Here is a 15,412-nt window from a genome sequence, read left to right on the forward strand (position 1 = left end):
TGGCACAGCACGGGGGGCATTATATGTGAGGGGCACAGCAAAGGGGGCATTATATGTGAGGGGCACAGCACGGGGGGCATTATATGTGAGGGACAAAGAACGGGGGAATTATATGTGAAGGGCACAGCACAGGGGGCAATAAATGTTAGGGGCACAGGGCATTATTATGTGGGGGGAACAGGACGGGTCATAATTATTATATATAGGGGCACAAGATGGGGCATTATTACTATATGTGAAGGCACAGAGTGTTCTGCATTTCAGAAGTATATTGTAGATTATGAGGAATTTCTGGGGTGGTACGTTTTTTTATGGGCAACAATACATTTGGGTATTTTATTCAGAGGGTGCACTGCACAGCAAGTTATATTCAGAGAGTGCAGTGTGTGGTAGTATTATATTCAGAGAGGGCAGTGTTTGGTAGTATTAAATTTAGAGGGCACAGTGTGGTAGTATATTCAGAGGGCACAGTGTTTGGTAGTATTATATTCAGAGGGTGCAGTGTATGATAGTATTATATTCAGAGGGTACGGTGTGTGGCGGTATTATATTCAGAGGGTGCAGTGTATGATAGTATTATATTCAGAGGGTACGGTGTGTGGCGGTATTATATTCAGAGGGTGCAGTGTATGATAGTATTATATTCAGAGGGTGCAATGTATGGTAGTATTATATTCAGAGGGTACGGTGTGTGGCGGTATTATATTCAGAGGGTGCAGTGTATGATAGTATTATATTCAGAGGGTACGGTGTGTGGCGGTATTATATTCAGAGGGTGCAGTGTATGATAGTATTATATTCAGAGCGTACGGTGTGTGGCGGTATTATATTCAGAGGGTGCAGTGTATGATAGTATTATATTCAGAGGATACGGTGTGTGGCGGTATTATATTCAGAGGGTACAGTGTGTTGTTTATTCAGGGGGTACAGTGTGTCAGAATTATATTCAGAAGGTATGTGCCCGTATTATATTCGAAGAATACAGTGTCTGGCAGGTTTATAATAATTATTGTTTTCATATAGAGGATCAGAATCCGCTGACATAGTGAGGAGCTATCTGGGCGTCAAGTTCTGCAGAGAGAACATTTAGCTGGAACAAGTCCCGGCGGTATGTACCATCTGAATTAGATAAGGAAAGACTATAGAGAAGACGTCACCTGTAGTCACTGATATCATTGTGTATTGTCCTGACTGTCCCATCAGAGCTGGAGTCACTTGTAAGTTTTGCAGTAATGATGGGTGAAACAACAACTCCCAGCATCCCCTTACCACTACTTAGGTCATACTGGAAGCTGTAGTTTTAAATGGTAAAAACTTCTTTAGCACTTTCCCATTCTGTGGCAGTTGGTATATTTGATTATTATTCTGACATGTGAGCATGGCCAAAATGTCTTAAACAAGGTTAGGACTGTATGATACATTTAATAACATTGTAAGTTCCGTAAGCAACATCTTATTTTCTGTCTGCCAACACAAAATACTCTAATTGTGCCCCTCCAGAGACTCGACTCTGGATCCGCCCCTGATAGCAACAACATAACTCCAGTCACCATGCAAAAAAGTATGTTTCGCATAAGGGAGAGGGAGGCGTCCCTAACAAGGGGAAGAAAAGAAAACAAAAATAAAGAAGGAAAGGAGAGAAGGGAGAAAAAACCAGAATGACTCCTCAGGGGGTCGAAAACAATGGACCAAAGTCAGGCAGGGGGAAAAGGTCTTACCTTGTGGAACACTAACAATCACAAAATCCTTCCAGCAGTGCTCGGATCACAACTAGGTAGGTAACTTCCGGCAGAGGATAAACATCGGTCAAGGGGGAACAACTAGGTAGGTCACTTCCAGCAGAGGATAAACGTCGGTCAAGGGGGAGTAAGGATTTTCTTTATCTGTATTAGTTATCTACTTATTTTTCTTTAATTCTCACTTTTTCCTATTTTTTGGGATGACATTTTGGTGCCTTTAGAACCAATTACCAGGTTTCCATAGAGTTCTGGTTTCAACATACAATGGTCGTCCTGGAACCAATTAATATTGTAACTTGAGGGACCACTGTTTATATATATGACCATATATTGTCACCCTAAAAATAAATAAATAAATAAACAAACCTATACATACTAGGTATTGCCACGTCTGTAATGATTTGTACAATAAATTGATAATTGTATTTATCCCGCACGGTGATCGGCGTAAATAAAGAGTAAAAAAAAAAATAAACACAAAAAGGTCAAAAGGTAGCATGGATCACAAAAAAATGGTACCAATAAAAAGTACAGCTTGTCTTGCAAAAAATAAGCCCCCACACAATGGCCTTGGCCGAAAAAAAAAAAAAAAAGTTATGGCTGTGAGAACATGACTACGCAAAAAAAAGAAAAAAATTACATTAAAAAAGCTATATAAATTTGGTATTGCGATAATCGTACCGACCCAAAGAATTAAAATAACGTAATTTTTACCATACGGGGAATTCCATAAAAAAAGAAAAAAAAAAAGTTAAGAAATGCCAGAACTTTTTCACATTTTTCACAATATTTTGGAGTTTTTCCACAAAAAATGCTGCATAAATCAACAAAGATTTACCACTAATATAAAGTACAATATATCATGAAAACAACTATCTCAGAATCACGTTGCTAAGTAAATGCATGTCAGAGGTATTACCACTTAAAGAGAAACAGGACAGATTTGAAAACTTGGGCTTGGTCATTAAAGGGATACTCCGCCCCTAGACATCTTATCCCCTATCCAAAGGATAGGGGATAAGATGTCAGATCACCGGGGTCCCGCTGCTGGGGACCCCAGGGATCTACCATGCTGCACCCACCTTTAGCGGCTTCCGGAACCGCTGATGGTCCTCAGGCTGAGTCCATCTCGACCACGAGGACGTAAGATCGTGACATCACGACTCCGCCCAGTGTGACGTCACACTCCGCCCCTCAATGCAAGTCTATGGGAGGGGGCGTGGCATAGGGGAGGAGTGTGACGTCACACGGGGCGGAATCGTAGCGTCACGATCTTCCGGTCCCCGTGGTCGAGATGGACTCAGCCTGAGGACCTCCAGCGGTTCCGGAAGCCGCTAAAGGTGGGTGCCGCATAGTAGATCCTTTGGAAAGGGGATAAGATGTCTAGGGGCGGAGAACCCCTTTAAGGTAAAAACAGGCGGCGTCCTTAACCCCTAAACGCAGCTCATTTTCACCTTAAGGACACAGCCGTTTTTGCAATTCTGACCACCGTCACTTTAAGCATTAATAACTCTAAGATGCTTTTACCGATTATTCTGATTCTGAGAATGTTTTTTCGTGACATATTCTACTTAGTTTTAGTGGTAAATTTTCGTCATTACTTGCGTCCTTTCTTGGTGAAAAATACCAAAATTTCATGAAAATTTAGCATTTTTCTAACTTTGAAGCTCTCTGCTTGTAAGGAAAATGGATATTCAAAATAAATTTTATATTGATTCACAAATACCATATGTCTACTTTATGTTGGCATCATAAAATGGACATATCTTTACTTTTTGAAAAAATTAGAGGGCTTCAAAGTAGAGCAGCAATTTTCAAAATTTTCATGAAAATTGCAAAATCTGAAGGGACAGATGTTACAGAACTACAACTCCCACCATGCCTGGGCAGTCTAGACATGCTGAGAGTTGTAGTTTGGCAACATCTGGAGGGCTACAGTTTGGGCACCACTGTAATAGTGGTCTCCAAACTGTAACCCTCCAGATGTTGCAAAACTACAACTCCCAGCATGCCCAGACAGCCTTTAGCTGTCTGGGCATGCTAGGAGTTGCAGTTTGACACCCACTAGAAGGGCAGCAGTAAATATTACTTACTGTCACCTTTCTTTTCACCCCCCACCATCGTCTCCCTACCTGCGCCGCTGATCTCCGCTGTCTCCACCGATGATCGCCGATCCCCATCGCATCTTCTTTGCAGGTACCGGCCGCCATCTTCTCCCCCCGTTCTGCCCGACATCCAGGGCTGGGCAGAACGGGGGTTTCCATGGCAACCCCCTGTCGTGCGCTGCCATTGGTCAGAATTCATTTCTGACTAATGGCAGGGGATAGGAGGAGATCGCAGCACTGCAATCTCGCTCCTATCCCTCAGGATGATCGGGGCTGTCACTGACAGCTCCGATCATCCCTATTTTCCTGGCGATCGGGTCACCGGAGACCCGATCAGCCCGAAATAGTAGAAAATTGCATGTCTGAATCGGCATGCGATTTTCTGCGATTGCCGACATGGAGGGGGTCTCAGGACCCCCCTCAGCGATGTGACGGGATTTCTGCAGGCATCCTGGTCCGGTCCCCAACCGGCTAGCGGCTGGGACCGGAATTCCCACGGGCGTATCCATACGCCCTACGTCCATAAGGACTCGGGATGCAGGGCGTATGCATACGCCCTGCATCCTGAACAGGTTTAGGGGTTAAAAGATGTCACTTTTTTTTTTTTTTTCAAAATGAGTATGCACCATTCATCATATGGGATCATAGACATAGGGGGAGATTTATCAAAACCTGTCCAAAGGGAAATTCGATCTGATTGGTTGCCCATAGCAACCAATCAGATCGCTTATTTCATTTTTACAAGAGATCTCATTGGTTGCTATGGGCAACTCAACAACTTTTCCTGTGGACAGGTTTTGATAAATCTCCCCCATTATGTTTAAATAGTATGGACATTTCTGTACAGGACCATTTTAAATGTGTTTTTTTTTTATTTAAAAACTAGGAAAAAAGGGATGGTTTTAATTTTAATTAGGAGAGGAGCATTTCTATCCTTATTTTATTATTTTGCTGACACTTTTTTAAGTCTCCAAAGTGGACTTTTATATGCAATCATTAGACTGCTAACACTAAACAATGCTATACTATTTCATAGCATTACTTAGTGTCATTGTTGAACTACTAATAGATAGAGTTGCCACTTTCTTGCAAAAAAAAAAAAAAATGGCCATGCTAATGTGCATAATTAATTATATATGCGTGGCATAACAGGAAGCTTTGTCCATGTCCAGGCACGTTGCGTCACGTACCAGTCCAGCGTCGGCAAATTAACCGCTCACCCTTCAGAGCCTGGCAGTGAGGTTCACAGCGAGAGAAAGGGGTGGATTGACAACTCATGGGGACCCCCAGCAAGAGTGGATCCAGGGCCGTTTGAAGGAATTTGGGGGCCTCAACCAAAATAGACATGGAGGCCCCCCCTTGATGTTCACGCACGTCACGCTCTAGGGCTGGCGTCAGGACATAGTAACGCCGGCCCTTGAATTCTGGGAGCGTGACGTGAGCGAATGTCGATATGAGGCCCCAACATTAGGTGCAGCAGAGTTCCCCCCACATTAGGTGCAGCAGAGTTCCCCCACATTAGGTGCAGCAGAGTTCCCCCACATTAGGTGCAGCAGAGTTCCCCCCACATTAGGTGCAGTAGAGTTCCCCCCCACATTAGGTGCAGCAGAGTTCCCCCCACATTAGGTGCAGCAGAGTTTCCCCCACATTAGGTGAAGCAGTGTTCCCCCCACATACGTGCAGCAGTGTTCCCCCCACATTAGGTGCAGCAGAGTTCCCCCCCACATTAGGTGCAGCAGAGTTCCCCCCCACATGAGGTGCAGCATAGTTCCCCCCACATTAGGTGCAGCAGTGTTCCCCCCACATTAGGTGAAGCAGTGTTCCCCCCACATTAGGTGCAGCAGTGTTCCCCCCACATTAGGTGCAGCAGTGTTCCCCCCACATTAGGTGCAGCAGTGTTCCCCCACATTAGGCAGGCAGTGTTCCCTCCACATTAGGCAGGCAGTGTTCCCCCACATTAGGCAGGCAGTGTTCCCCCCACATTAGGTAGGCAGTGTTCCCCCCACATTAGGTAGGCAGTGTTCCCCCCACATTAGGTAGGCAGTGTTCCCCCCACATTAGGTAGGCAGTGTTCCCCCACATTAGGTAGGCAGTGTTCCCGCACATTAATTAGGCAGTGTTCCCCCACATTAGGTAGGACTAGGCAGTGTTCCCCCACATTAGGTAGGCAGTGTTCCCCCGCATTAGGTAGACAGTGTTGCCCCTCATTAGGTAGGCAGTGTTCCCCCACATTTGGTATCTAGAGAGAGGGAGGAAGGCGCCTCATGTGCGGGATCAGTAGATCTTGCAGGTGGGGGTAGGGGACGGTAATTCCCAAGCCGCTTACCAAAGTTGGTTGTGCGCCCATACACAACAAGGTTAAGAGCAGAAGAGATATAGAAGAAGGTCCACTGCAGCCCTCCTGGGTAAGAGTAAAATCAAAACCGAATGACCAAGGAGTCAGGAGTTTGTCTGGCGCAGAGAGGAACCATCAGGCAGCCAAGTAAAATCAATGGATTTATTAGATGCAACGCGTTTCGCTGCGCATGCGCAGCGAAACGCGTTGCATCTAATAAACCCACATTTGGTAGGCAGTGTTCCCCACAGACATACAGCCTCCAGCCATATACAGTGTATGGCTGGACGCTGTATGCCTGTGTACTGCCCCAGTACAGTGTACCGTCCACCGCTCCTCCTGTCCGGCCATAGCATTAGTTCCCGGGACCGGAGAAGCGGTGGTTGGAGCACCGAAGATGACATCCCTCTGGTCACTTACCAAGCTGGCCTGCGTGCATCTTCCTCCTCCTTGATGCTCCGGTCTTCTGCGCCTCTGTTGCTATAGGCCTACGCACGGGACGTCAGTGACGTCCCGGCGTGCGCCATCTCCCGGCGGCCGCTGCGTTTTTAAACTTAAAGTCGGGCCGCAGAGAGTTAACGGGGGCATCCCTGTGTCCCGAAAGCATCTTTTGGGACACAGGGATGTTCTTAATAGTGATGGGGGGAATTGTCCCATAGCTACAGGACAGGCAAGCACCGGCTCTTCTCGGGGCCCCAGGCCAGCTCGGGGCCCCAAGCAATTGCTTGGTTTGCCTGTCCTGTAGCAATGGGCCTGAGTGGATCATGGGGGGGCCCCATGAGCCACTCACCCATGTGTGAGCCACACCTACATAGATGGGCTGCCCACATATATTAAAATGTATTTCTCCTCTTTTTTTTTTTTTTTTATAAATCTTTTAATACCTCCACATATGAATTGTTACTACCTTCTGACTCCACACACATATATATATATATATATATATATATATATATATATATATATATATATTGGTCCCTACAAATGAATTTATACTGTATACTGAACCCCATATATGAATTTATACTATATACTGACGCCATAGATGAATCTATATTATATACTGACCCCATATATGAAGGTTTATTACATACTGACCCCTGTATTGAATTTATACTATATACTGACGCCATATATGAATTTATGCTATATATTTTCAGCGGCATTATTGATAAAAACCCCAATCTGTATACAGAGATTTATTCTACCTTAACCCCTTAAGGACGCAGGGTTTTTCTGTTTTTGCATTTTTCTTTTTTCCTCATCACCTTCTAAAAATCATAACACTTTTAATTTTGCACATAAAATTCCATATCATGGCTTATTTTTTGCGCCACCAATTCTACTTTGCAGTGACATTAGTCATTTTACCAAACCAAAATTGAAAAAAAAATGCAATTTTTTAACTTTTGCGGGCTTCCGTTTCTATGCAGTGCATTTTTTAGTAAAAATTACACCTTATCTATATTCTGTAGGTCCATACAATTAAAATCATATCCTACTTATATAGGTTTATTTTGTATTACTTCTGAAAAAAAATCATAACTACATGCAGGAAAATTTCTACGTTAAAAATTCTCATCTTCTGACCCATATAACTTTTTCATTTTTCATTCTGATTCCGAGATTGTTTTTTTGTGACATATTCTAGTTTATTCTAGACATACCAAAGAAATGAAATATTGATTCACATATACAATATGTCTAATTTATATTTGCATCATAAAGTTGACATGTGTTTTTCTTTAGGAAGACATCAGAGGGCTTCAAAGTTCGGCAGCAATTTTCCAATTTTTCACAAAATTTTCAAAATCAGAATTTTTCAGGGACCAGTTCAGGTTTGAAGTGGATTTGAAGGGCCTTCATATTAGAAATACCCCACAAATGACCCTATTATAAAAACTGCACCCATGAAAGTATTTAAAATGACATTCAGTAAGTGTGTTAACCCTTTAGGTGTTTCACAGGAATAGCAGCAAAGTGAAGGAGAAAATTCAAAATCTTCATTTTTTTTAAACTTGCATGTTCTTGTAGACCCAGTTTTTGATTCTTAACAAGGGGTCATAGGAGAAAAAGCCACCCAAAATGTTTAAGCCAATTTCTCTCGAGTAATGAAATACCTCATATGTGTATGTCAAGTTTTTGGTGGGCGCAGTAGAGGACTCAGAAGGGAAGGAGCGATAATGAGATTTTGGAGAGTATACAGTATTTTGCTGAAATGGTTTTGGGGGGCATGTGACATTTAGGAAGATCCTATTATGCCAGAACAGCAAAAAAAAAAAAAAAAACACATGGCATACTATTTTGGAAACTACATCCCTCAAAGCACGTAGCAAGGGGTCCAGTGAGTCTTAACACCCCACAGGTGTTTGACAACTTTTCATTAAAGTCGGATGTGTAAATGAAAAAAATGTTGGTGAAATGGTTTATGGGGGGCATGTCCCATTTAGGAAGCCCCTATGGTGCAAGAACAGCAAAGAAAAACCCCACATGGCATTGACGACTTTTTGTTAAAGTCGGAAGGGTAAATGAAAAAAAAAAAAAATTCTTCACTAAAATGCTGATTTTTCCGCAAATTTTACATTTTTACAAGGGGTAATAGGAGAAAATGACCCCCAAAATTTGTAACCCCATTTCTTCTGAATATGGAAATACCCCACGTGTGGACGTCAAGTGCTCTGCTGGCGAACTACAATGCTCAGAAGAGGAGGAGCGCCATTGAGCTTTTGGAGAGAGAATTTGTTTGGAATGGAAGTTGGGGGGAATGTGCGTTTACAAATCCCTCCATGGTGCCAGAACAGTGGATGCCCCCCACATGTAACCCCATTTTGGAAACTACACCCCTCACAGAATTTAATAAGGGGTGCACTGAGCATTTACACCCCACTGGCATTTCACAGATCTTTGGAACAGTGGGCTATGCAAATGAAAATTAAAAAATTTTATTTTCACGGACCACTGTTCCAAAAATCTGTCAGACACCTGTGGGGTGTAAATGCTCACTGCACCACTTATTAAATTCTGTGAGGGGTGTATTTTTTCAAAATGTTGTCACATGTGGGGGGGTCCATTGTTCTGGCACTATGGGGGCATTGTAAACACACGTGGCCTTCAATTCCGGACAAATTTTCTATCCAAAAGCCCAATGGTGCTCTTTTTCTTCTGAGCATTGTAGTTTGCCCGCAGAGAACTTTACATCCACATATGGGTTATGTTCTTACTCAGAAGAAATTGGGTTACACATTTTGGGGGGCTTTTTTCCTATTTTCCATTGTGAAAATGAAAAATTTAGGGTAACACCAGCATTTTAGTGAAAAAAATATTTTTTGTTATCTTCCCATCCAACTTTAACAAAATTCATCAAACACCTGTGGGATGTTAACCCCTTCCCGACCTATGACATACCTGTACGTCATGGGTGGCAAGGTGTTCCCGACCCATGACATACATGTACGTCATGAACATTTTTGCCGCTACTCGCGGCATCCCGCAGCTCCCGGAAAGATGGTGGCTATCACTGATAGCCAGCCATCTTACCATGCGACCACGGGGGGTTTCATCCCCCACCCCCCCCCAGCGAACGCTGCAATCAGCTGGTCAAATCTGACTAGCTGATAGCAGCGTTTCGCTATCAGAATACTTAGCAGCGCGGTGTGTGAGTCCGGATCACGGGGATCGGGACACACACCGCTCTGCTAAGTGTCCCTGACCCGTCCCCCGGTGTCACTTACCCGTCCGAGCGGTGTCCCGAGCGGTCCCGGCGGTCCCGGCGTCCTCCATGCAGTCCTGGAGGCGCTGCGTCCCGGAGGTGAGTTTCCGGCAGCAGTGCGGCATCTTCATTGGCAGCAGTGAGATCGCCGTAAAGCGATCTCACTGCTGCCTCTGGGAGTTTCAAAACTGCAACTCCCAGCATGCCCAGACAGCCTTTGGCTTTCTGGGCATGCTGGGAGTTGTAGTTTTGCAACATCTGGAGGTCCTCAGTTTGGAGACCACTGTATAATGGTTTCCAATCTGTGCTCTTCCAGATGTTGCAAAACTACAACTCCCAGCATGCTCAGTCTGTCCAGGCATGCTGGGAGTTGTAGTTCTCTAACATCTGGAAGAGCACAGATTGGAGACCATTATACAGTGGTCTCCAAACTGTGGACCTCCAGATGTTGCAAAACTACAACTCCCAGCATGCCCAGACTGCCCAAGCATGCTGGAAGTTGTAGTTCGGCAACATCTGATCCTTCAGATATTGCCAAACTACAACTTCCAGCATGCCTGGGCAGTCTGGGCATGCTGGGAGTTGTAGTTTTGCAACAACTGGAGGCACACTAGTTGGGAAACATTGTCCGTTTCCTACCTCAGTGCCTCCAGCTGTTGCAATTGTTGCAAAACTATAACTCCCAGCATGCACTGACAGACCATGCATGCTGGGAGTTGTAGTTTTGCAACAGCTGGATGCACACTGGTTTGGAAACACTAAGTTTGGTTGCAAAACACTTGAAAGTTTATTACTTAACTTAGTGTTTCCAAACCAGTGTGCCTCCAGCTGTTGCAAAACTACAACTCCCAGCATGCACGGACAGCCAAAGGGCATGCTCGGAGTTTGCAACAGCTGGATGTTTGCCCCCCACCCCCAATGTGAATGTACAGGGTATACTCACATGGGCGGAGGTTTACAGTGAGTGCTGCAAGTTTGAGATGGCGCAAATTTTGCGCTGCAGCTCAAACTCCCAGCGGCAAACTTGCTGTGAACTTCTGCCCATGTGACTGTACCCTAAAAACACTACACTACACTGACACTAACCTAAAATAAAAAGTAAAAAACACTACATATACACATACCCCTACACAGCCCCCCTCCCCCCCAAAAAATGAAAAACGTCTGGTACTGTTTCCAAAATGGAGCCTCCAGCTGTTGCAAAATAATAACTCCCAGTATTGCCGGACAGCCATTGACTGTCCAGGCATGCTGGGAGTTTTGCATTAGCTGGAGGCACCCTGTTTGGGAATCATTGGCGTAGAATACCCCTATGTCCACCCCTATGCAAATCCCTAATTCAGGCCTCAAATGCGCATGGCGCTCTCTCACTTTGGAGCCCTGTCGTATTTCAGGGCAACAGTTTTGGGACACATATGGGGTATCGCCGTACTCGGGAGAAATTGCCTTACAAATTTTGGGGGGCTTTTTCTTCTTTAACCCCTTATGTAAAGGTGAAGTTGGGGTCTACACCAGCATGTTAGTGTAAAAAAATAAATTTTTTACACTGACATGCTGGTGTTGCCCTATACTTTTCATTTTCACAAAAGGTAAAAGGAAAAAAGACCCTCTAAATTTGTAACGCAATTTCTCCCGAGTACGGAGATACCCCATATGTGGGCGCAAAGTGCTCTGGGGGCGCACAACAAGGCCCAGAAGGGAGAGTGCACCATGTACATTTGAGGCGATTTGCACAGGGGTGGCTGATTGTTACAGCAGTTCTGACAAACGCAAAACAATAAATATCCATATGTGACCCCATTTTGGAAACTACACCCTCACGGAATGTAATAAGGGGTGCAGTGAGAATTTACACCCCACTGGTGTATGGCAGATTTTTGGAACAGTGGTCTGTGAAAATGAAAAATAAAATTTTTGTTTTGCACAATCCACCGTTTCAAATATCTGTCAAACGCCAGTGGGGTGTAAATGCTCACTGCACCCCTTATTAAATTCCATGAGGGGTATAGTTTCCAAAATGGGGTCCACTGTTCTGGCACCAAAGGGGCTTCCTAAATGGGACATGCCACCCAAAAACCCTTTCAGAAAGACTCTCCAAAATCCCATTGTCGCTCCTTCCCTTCTGAGCCCTCTACTGCGCCCGCCGAACACTTAACATACGCATATGAGGTATTTCCTTACTCGAGAGAAATTGCGTTACAAATTTTAGGGTGATTTATCTCCTTTTACCCCTTGTAAAAATTCAAAAATTGGGTCTACAAGAAAATGCGAGTGTAAAAAATGAAGATTTAGAATTTTCTCCTTCACTTTGCTGCTATTCCTGTGAAACACCTAAAGGGTTAAAACACTTACTGAATGTCATTTTGAATACTTTGGGGGGTGCAGTTTTTATAATGGGGTCATTTATGGGGTATTTCTAATATGAAGACCCTTAAAATCCACTTCCAACCTGAACTGGTCCCTGAAAAATTACGATTTTGAATATCTTGAGAAAAATTGGAAAATTGCTGCGGAACTTTGAAGCCCTCTGGTGTCCTCCAAAAGAAAAAACTTGTCAATTTTTTTATGCAAACACAAAGTAGACATATTTTATATGTGAATCAATATGTAATTTATTTGAAATATCCATTTTCCTTTCAAGCAGAGACTTTCAAAGTTAGAAAAATGCTAAATTTTCAAAATTTTCATGACATTTTTAGATTTTTTACCAAGAAAGGATGCAAATATCAGTGAAATTTTACCAATAACATAAAGTAGAATATGTCACGAAAAAACATTCTCGGAATCAGAATGATAAGTAAAAGCATTCCAGAGTTATTAATGTTTAAAGTGACAGTGGTCAGATTTTCAAAAAATGCCCAGGTCCTGAAGGTGAAAATGGGCTGGGTCATGAAGGGGTTAAGGCTCACTATACCCCTTGTTATATACTCCTTGTTACATTGTGTTTATGTCAGAACTGCTGTATAATCAGCCACTCCTGTGCATATAACCAATTTAGGCCTCAAATGTACATGGCGCTCTCTCACTCCTGAGCCTTGTTGGGCATCCGCAGAGCATTTTACACCCACATATGGGGTATTTGCATACTCAGTTGAAATTGAGTTACACATTTTTGGGGTCTTTTTTTCCTTTTACTGCTTGTGAAAATAAAAAGTATGAGTCAAAACCAGTATGTTAGTGCAACAATTTTTTTTACACTAACAGGCTGGTATAGACCTTAACTTTTCCTTTTCATAAGGGGTAAAAGGAGAAAAAGCCCCCCAAAATTTGTAACACAATTTCTCCCGAGTACAGAAATACCCCTTATGTGGCCCTAAACTGTTTCCTTGAAATACGACAGGGCTTCAAAGTGAGAGAGCTCCATGAGCATATGAGGATTAAATTAGGGATTGCATAGAGGTGGACATCGAGGTGTACTACACCAGTGATTCCCAAACAGGGTGCCTCCAGCTAAACTCCCAGCATGCCTGGACAGTCAGTGGCTGTCCGGAAATGCTGGGAGTTGTTGTTTTGCAACAGCTGGAGGCTCCATTTTTGAAACACTGCCGTACGATACGTTTTTCATTTTTATTGGTGGGGACAGTGTAACGGGGTGTATATGTAGTGTTTTACCCTTTATTATGTGTTAGTGTAGTGTAGTGCAGTGTTTTTAGGGTACATTCGCACAGGCAGGGTTTACAGTGAGTTTCCCGCTAGGAGTTTGCGCTGTGGCGGAAAATTTGCCACAGCTCAAACTTGAAGCAGGAAACTCACTGTAAACCCGCCCATGTGAATGTACCCTGTACATTCATATGGGGGGGGGGGGGGGAGGCAAACCTCTAGCTGTTGCAAAACTACAACTCCCAGCATGCACTGGCAGACTTTGAATGCTGGGAGTTGTACTTTTGCAACAGCTGGAGGCACACTGGTTGGAAAACCTTCAGTTAGGTTCTGTTACCTAACTCAGTATTTTCCAACCAGTGTGCCTCCAGCTGTTGCAAAACTACAACTACCAGCATGTATTGATCGCCAAAGGGAATGCTGGGAGATGTAGTTATGCAACAGCTGGAGGTACACAACTACAACTCTCAGCATGCCGAGACAGCTGTTTGCTGTTTGGGCATGCTGGGATTTGCAGTTTTCCAACATCTGGAGGGCTACAGTTTAGAGACCACTGCACAGTAATCTCCAAACTGTGGCCCCCCAGATGTTTCAAAAACTACAAATCACAGCATGCCCAGACAGCTAACTGCTGTGTGGGCATGCTGGGAGTTGTAGTTTTGCAAGATCTAGAGGGCCACAGTTTAGAGACCACTGCACAGTGATCTCCAAACTGTAGCCCTCTAGCTGTTGCGAAACTACAAATCCCAGCATGCCGAAACAGCAAACAGCTATTTGGCATGCTGGGAGTTGTAGTTATGCAACATCTGGAGGGATACAGTTTAGAGACCACTGTATAGTGGTATCAAATTGTAGCCCTCCAGATTTGTCGGCTTCCATAGGATCCATGGAGCCTGCCGCACGTCATCACCGCCGCCGAGGATTGCCGCCGAGGATTGCCGCCGGGGATCGCCACCGGGGATCGCAGCCAAGAGTAAGTAACCTCCGGCGCCGTTCACCGATGGTTCCCCTGTTCTGCATGGACAACAGTGGGTGGGCAGAGTGGGGGGGGGGGGGGGAAACCGAACCTTAATCCCCCGCCCCCAATCTGCTATTGGTCGATCGCTTCTGATTAACCAATAGCAGGTATAGGAGGGGGCCCTGCCACCTAACTCCTATCCCTTAATTTTTCGGGTCAGCGGAGACCCGTGTGACACGGAATCGTCGCAAATCGCCAATCTCAGATAAATATCAGCAGTCATCCCGGTCCCCTCCCGGCACACGGGGGGTGACGGAAATTCCCACGGGCGTACAGGAACGCCCTTGGTCCTTAAGTACCAAGGAGCAAGGTCGTACCCATATGCCCGTGGTCCTTAAGGGGTTAATCCTCTCCCTTTGTGCTGAGTGTGCTGAGCTCCTGTGTGTGAGGGAGAAATCTTCACCATTCAGAGCTATTTTTATATTACAAATACTGGCAGGGGGTCTAAAATACCAGCTGTGCTGATAAAATACCAGCCAGGTGGCAACCCTAAGTGTGTGACATGGTTGTAATAATTATTAGGGAGATTTATCAAAACCCGTGCAGGGGGAAAGTTGATCAGTTGCCCATAGCAACCAATCAGATTGCTTCTTTCATTCTCAACAAAACCTCTGAAAAATAGAAGAAGTGATCTGATTGGTTGCTATGGGCAACTGGTCAACTTTTCCTCTCCACAGGTTTTGATCCCTGATTGTCTTCATATCTAGGATGAGAATCTTCTGACACAGTGAGTAGCCGACCATTTCTGGGCATAAAACATCAGAACTTGCTGGGTGCCCTACGGTTGCCTGGACAACTGTACCCCCCAGCACCAGCCGCCTCTCTCCTCATCACATGGTGCAGATCCTGCAGGAGAGCAGTTTTGGACACTTCTGTCATCCACATTTTGCTAACACTATTTTTCAC

The 15,412-nt window shown here is 44.4% G+C and overlaps 1 long non-coding RNA gene across 2 annotated transcripts in view; it reads left to right on the top strand.

The window, feature by feature from the left end:
- Positions 1-1,057: 1,057 nt before the first annotated feature.
- The window catches only part of LOC130290944 (uncharacterized), a 145,456-nt gene continuing 131,101 nt past the window's right edge, over positions 1,058-15,412 (top strand). The window contains exon 1 of one of the 2 annotated variants that reach the window (XR_008847741.1): positions 1,058-1,108. This is a non-coding gene — a long non-coding RNA (uncharacterized LOC130290944). Of the gene's footprint in view, positions 1,109-15,180; positions 15,234-15,412 lie in introns of those variants that run through there. The other variant, XR_008847745.1, reaches the window with a different exon arrangement.

The sequence above is a fragment of the Hyla sarda genome, chromosome 9 (assembly GCF_029499605.1).
Source record: "Hyla sarda isolate aHylSar1 chromosome 9, aHylSar1.hap1, whole genome shotgun sequence".
In the NCBI taxonomy this organism is placed as follows: domain Eukaryota; kingdom Metazoa; phylum Chordata; class Amphibia; order Anura; family Hylidae; genus Hyla; species Hyla sarda.